We start from the raw sequence: 6,834 nt of genomic DNA on the forward strand, positions 1-6,834 counted from the left end.
ACTAGTAACATATGCATGTTACTAGTCTAAGTTACTCCCCACTATGACCAGCCTTAGAGTACCACTACCTCCCTTCTAGTTTAAAGGGCTCAATTCAAAAATTTCACCTACTCTTAGCAAGATAATAGAGGCGGTGGAATAGTTTTTGAAGTCTGCAAAAGTACTCAACTAGTGCTGTCGTCTTCACAAAAAAAATGTGTTTACCAATGCATGCATGAACACTAGTTACTCTAACCCCCCTCTCTTCTTTAATTCTTTGCCACATCAGCATGTTTGCTATTCCCGTGTGCATGATACCAGCTAAGATACCACCATTATGGCCAGCCTTAATCATCGCATACAATAATTTAGTGCACCTTGAAATATGAACATGTGTGGGGCGTGTATGTTTTTAATGACTTGAGACTATACCTAGCCTGGCATGCAAGATGACTTATTATGCACCGTTCCCCATACATGCAGGAAGCCCGTTCGTCTCCAAATCTTTTCCTCTCCTTGTGTGGAAACAATATGCCTGCCAAACTCTCCTTCTCCCTCCGGCGGTCCCACCACTCCACCCCGTGTGAAAAAATCTGCATGCATGACTCTCCTCCCCCCACGCTCGTCCAATCCATTGTGACCAGCAATATTTCCACCCCTCACTCCCCCGAAATTTACTCCAACAAATATGCCCACATAGCTGTTACTTAACTGCAGGTGCATTGGGTCACTGACATATGGGCCCAACAGGGGTCTGGCCCACATGTCAGTGACGCAACTGGACCTGCAGTTAAGTCAGTGCAGCTCATTCCATATCTTACGTAGGTGTGCCATTGCTCGCTATAAATACTGCGCCTCCCACGACATCGCTATCTCCTCCCCCTCACGTTCACGTTCATCGCTATCTCCTCCCCCTCCCTCTCACGTCGACCACCATGGCATCTCCCCTCCCAAGCCCTAGGAGCCCCTCGCTGCACCGCGCGGACGGTCACGCGTCGTCGTTCCGTTCCTCGCCGCCACTAGTCGAGGAGGACGCGTCGGTGTTCCGCTCCTCGCCGCTACGCGACGCGTCGCCGTTCCGTTCCTCGCCGCCACTAGTCAAGGAGGACGCGTCAGCGTTCCGCTCCTCGCCGTGACGCGACGCGTCGTCGTTCCGTTCCTCGCCGCCACTAGTCGAGGAGGACGCATCGGCGTTCCACTCCTCGCCACGACGCGTCGAGGTGGACGCGTCGGCGTTCCCCATCTCGCCAGGACGCGCGCCGGAGGACGCGTCGGCTCCCCGCTACAAGGAGAACGCCGCGCCGCCCGCCGAGCCCCCCAGCCTTGAGGAGCTTTGGAAAGAAATGGATGTCGCCTTGTGGAAGGCTTTGCCTCCAGCAGAGCGCGCCAAAATAGAGGCGGAGAAGAGGGCCGAGGAAGAGAAGCGCACTGCGGAACAAGCTGCCTGGGAGGCCTATGTCGCGTCCGAGAGAGTCAGACAATTGGCTCTTTGGCAGAAGGCTCGTGCGAGGGCCGTGAGGGTGGCGGAGGACGCCCGTGCCGACGCCCTGAGTGCAGTCGGGCCCAAGCACCTCATCTACGCTTGGCGGTACGTGGACCGGGTGCACGCTTCCAGCGAGGAGGAGTACCTGTTGGCGCCGGATCACCACACCGGTGCTCGCCTGCCGGCAAGCCGCCAATCAGCACCTCGCGAGTTGCGAGGCTGAGGAAGAGGCGTTGTGTCGGCGCGCTGGGAAACGGCCGCGCACCAGGGCACTCGTGGCGCGCCGCAAGCGCTCCTGCGAGCATCGTGGCTTTTAGGAGGAGTATAATTTTTGTTTCGTAAGGCGATCTCATTAGTTTTGGGACGCAAATGATAAATCCCGAACGTTCAGGAATTTTTAGCGTCCTTAATTAAGTATGTAAAAGGGAAAGTTTGGAAACCTTGTGTATTTGTACGCATTTTGCAAGTGCGTGCATATAGCACAAACTTTACTATATACTATCGCACTACACGTCTCTCTCGATATATGCTTGCAGACTGTGCTACTCCCTCCGTCCAGGTCAATAAGTCATCTTTGGTTGTGCACCGTGACCAAGAAGGAGGGAAGACTTATACACCTAGACGGAGGGAGTACTACTATTACTTATGTACGTGCAAATGCACGTTTTAACATTACGATGCGGTTTTTGTAAAAGTAGAAAAACAACACTAGTCAAGCTTGTGAAATGATTCAATGCAAAACAAATGCAAAAATGCTCGTTTGATTGTTTACTTTTAGCTTCCTTCTCTGTGGTTATTTCTCTGTCGTACTTTGTACGGAGTATCTCACTGGTTGGAAAGGCATTCAAATTCCCAAACCGCTTCCTACACCCTGTATCGAATTTTTTGCCTAACAACTTGTGCCGTGCAATTGGAATTCCAACTTGAGTACTACTACTAGTAGGAGTACCAGGGGCCAGTTCTTTTAGGCTTCTAGATTTGTAATCCCATAAGAGCAAGTACAATAGAGCTGAGTCAGCGGGCTATAAGAAATAAACTAGTATATTTCTGCTTAGTTGGAGGAAAGAGAAGAGGAGAGAGAAGGTAAGCGGGCTCTTCATGAAGAGCCAGCTCTAGCACGTGCTCCTAGGCACTTTGTGAGAATGAGAAGTGGGCCACATAATAAAAAAGTAGTACACTCTTTTGATCTATTATTGTACATGTTGGCTATAAGATGGATTGTAGATGACATGGCACTGGCTTATAGCCAGCAGGTGGCTATACTATTAACCATGCTCTAACTACTACCTCCGTCTTGGTTTATTGGTCCCCATTGTAATATGTGTCAAATTTTGATCATAAATTTAACTGATGAAATGTTAGTGCATGTCACATGCACTACTCCATCCGTCTAGGTGAGTAAGTCATCTTAGGCTATGCACCGTGACCAAGGAGGAGGAGAAAACGAGAAACGTTAATGTTTATTTGCTAATTAATAGTATTGCATGCAATGAACTAACCACTGCATGTCGTGTTTGATATCTCAAGTCATTAAAAGCATGCACACTCTTCATCTCTTATTGGTTGATATGTCAAGAAACAAGAAACGAGGTAGAAGTTAATGCACCGCGCCTAAGTGTTTTGGGATTATTTGGTTTTCGTAAGATGACTTACACACCTAGACGGAGGGATTACAATGGTGAGGAATAAACCAGTTAAATCTTTGGTCAAAATTTAGCACAAATTACAATGGTGAGGAATAAACCAGGACGGAGTAGTAGTTTAGAAGCCCAAATAAATGAGTGAGGCGCCTTATTGTTACTCTCCACTGTGACTAGTCTTGTGGGAAAAGCTGGGGAAGCCGCCAAAAGAACTGGCCCTAGGAGTAGCAGCTAGGGATCGAGTGTGCGAGATGAACCGGAGAAAGTAAATGCAGAGAGATGAAATGCAAAAAAGACGGAGGGATGTGATGGTTGCTTGTCCATTTATTTTACCAGGCCACTTATTACTGGGAGTGGTTGGGTTTTGTGATATGACGGCTTTACTGCCGCGCACGAGCGGGGTGAGAGGTGAGACTCCCGTGCAGCGCCGCCCTCTACACTTGTACTACATCGGTCGTGGTTTATTAGTCCCCCATTGAATTTGACTGAAGATTTAACTGACAAAATGTTAGTGCATGTCAACAAAAACTATATCGTTGGATTCGTATTTGAACATAGTTTTGAATGATATAATTTTAGGTGACATGCATCAGCATTTATCGTACTATATATAATGTTAGTTCAATTTTTGGTCATACTAATCTATAGTAGTAAGGTGCCCGTGCATTGCACCGAAGAGTGAAATGCATTGATCGGGGAGTTGTTTAGTTTGACAAAGGATGTGGGGGTCATCTCATGTGTAACGGGTATCGATAGGTTTCTTCGGATATTATTTCATCTCTAGAGCTCACAAACATCCGGGTGAAATAGATAAAAAGGTATCTTTTGCAAACAAAAGCGTTCAACTGTTCAACCTGCATCCAAAACTTGTGAAGAAATAACACTTATTGTGCTTTGCAAGAAATGATCTTTAAGAGTTAGTTTTTGAGTATCGATTGTTATACATGTTGGCTACAGATGACATGGCACTTTCTTATAGTCAACAGTTGGCTATACTATTAAGTAATATTAACCATGCCCTTATACACCTAGACGGAGGGATTAAATCAGGATGACTTGCAAGCGGGCAGAGGAGATGTAAGAAATGGTTCATCGTAAGTCTGTCACCAGTACTGTAGTAAAAATTCATACATGGAAGATTCTAGACTAAACCATAAACGGATACACTTTTATTCATGCGTGATACTCCAATAGAGCAAGATCCTGCATGGAAGTCTCCACATGCTTAGACAGCGGATTACATTGAGCGAAGACTAATGATCAACATTTAACTTGATAATGCGTACTTCCAGGTGAACCTCCTTGGAGTCCCCGTGCACCGCGTCGGCGGGTAAAGGAGGCCATGGGTTTTCCAAGTCCACATTGGCGGGATAGTCCCAGCTCCCCAGAGTCCAAGTCTGTTCAATGAGGCCGGTGTCGCCGCCCACGCGACCCGGAGGGGTAGTAACACTGAACACGCACACGTACATCGGCCTCGTGTCAGTGTCAGCATCAGCGGCGTCGCCCCTGACGCACATTACAGAGACGGGGCGGCGGCCTGCGCGGGCCTCGCCGGTGCCCACGATCAAGAGGAAGACGCTGCCGTCCTCCTCCGAGACTAGCAGGCGGCGGTGATCCTCCAGCGACTCCGGCATGGTGAACGGGTAGCACGTCTCGTACTTGATGTTCTCCGCCAAGGGCCAGCAATGACCGCTGCACGCATCCGTGAGGTGATGCACCATGTCCGCCGGCGAGCCACAAAACGGCATCGGGCACTCATAGCAGTGGACGAAGGGCTCCTTGGAGGCATCGACCAGGCCGTCCATGAAACGGGAGTGGCTGTAGGGGACATTGCACCAGTTGAATATATGAGCAAGTTACTACGAGATTTAATCCGAATAAGCACAAAAGAAATCATGACGGCTATAACAGAGATGAAACTAATCATGTGGACTAGCATAGTAGTAGGATACAGAGTAGAAACATGAATTCTACCACGATTTTGAACAGGAAGGACAGAAACGCATACGGTGCAACGGGAGCAGCACCGTTGGCGTTGAGGTTGTCGCCCATGTCCAAACACCACGTAGACACGGTCTTTGAGCACGGTTCGTAGTCGTTCCACGCTCGGGCATTGAAGTTTGTAACTATTTTAGATTAGAATATACTACTCCTCCGGTGCTAGTAGTAGAGCAGAGTCCTACTCTACAACTCTACTCAAGCAAGTTAGGGCATAGCACTGTAGGGAGTACCAGTACTGTGATCACTCAAGCAAGTTGTCTGGCATCGACATGACCCTATGCTGCTGGTATGTGTCTCGTAAGTCAAGCGGCGTGCTGTAGTCATCATCACCTGTCCACTTCCAGAAGCACATATTCGCTTCTCCATCTTTGTCCGCACATAATCTCGTCCAATCTTCCATCCCCGCTAACAATGGCAGAACCGAACAGCGTCCGCCGAAAGAGTGGCTGGAATTCGCTCCCCACAGAGGTAATCAAGCTCATTGTTTCGCATGTGGACAATCTCAGTACCATGCCGCTCGCCGCGTGCTCGTCAGGGCTGTACCGTTTACTCAAAGCCCTCGGGCCGAAGCTTTTTAAGCCCGCCTGATCTTCAGAAACGGCGTGTCACGCAGCATAACGATCATAGGGTGGCGAACATCAACCCCCTTGACTGCGATCCGATCCCCGTCAGCCTCAACTACATTAATGGTATGTACTGGGTCGGCATGAACACGTCTTGGATGGTGCTCGTCGACGGTCGCGGCAGCTGGATGCTCGTGGAGGTCTACACCCGGCGACTGATCCCCCTTCCTTCGATTAACACTGCACTGCTTTGGCACCGCAGCCCAGAATACTCAGAATCTTACAGTAGCCAACATGATACCAAGTTTGATTTGCTCAAGGTTGTAATCTGCCAAGTGCCCACAAGATCTGCGAATTATAAAGACTTCAGGCTAATTGCGTTCTTCAACCGCTGTCTCGCCTATCTGACAGGTCACTGCGGTAAGTGGATAAATCTGCACGTCCATCGCAGGATCATACATCCTCCATGGTTCTCCGATGCCATTGAACACAAGGGCTTCATTTATGCTGTCGACTCCTTCTATGGCTGGACGTATTGCTGGCCTACTCCAGTCATCGCTACAAACGGCTGTTACAGCAGTACGTTACTTTCCTATGATATCATGATGGCTTGCTTATATTACTGTCAACATTTGCCGAAAAAATATTCATGCTCATAACCTGCTGTTCTTAAGATTGACTAAATCAAGAGCCCTTTTTTATTTGACTCCAACTTGATATGATGTTGTAGGCCGCCTGGTGTCCCTACCCTTCCTAATCCCAGAACCTTTCAAAAAAAAGCGGCATGGCAGTTGCAGGTGGTTCCTGGCTCGATCAGACGACGGTGAAAGATTGATGATCATTCGCACGTACCGGACGTGTTGTTTCGCGGAATACAATCACAGTCACTGCAAGGTCTTTGAGCAGGATCCCAGCTTCTCTGGGCCTTCAGGAATTTTTGACTGGAGACTGGTAAGTAGCCTTGGTACACGCTCTCTGTTTGTCGGACTGAATTATCCGATTAACTAGGAGATAACCGATGGCAAGGATCATGATGGCAGCGCGGTTTCGTTCATCAGGAAAAACTGTGTGTACACAACGTACCATGCGTCTCTGCATGCACCATACCCTGATATGTGCCACCACGCTCTGCAGCCCAAAGTAGGAGAGAGGGTCGCAAGTATCAGAC

Source organism: Aegilops tauschii, chromosome 5, assembly GCF_002575655.3.
Source record: "Aegilops tauschii subsp. strangulata cultivar AL8/78 chromosome 5, Aet v6.0, whole genome shotgun sequence".
NCBI classification, from domain to species: Eukaryota; Viridiplantae; Streptophyta; class Magnoliopsida; order Poales; family Poaceae; genus Aegilops; species Aegilops tauschii.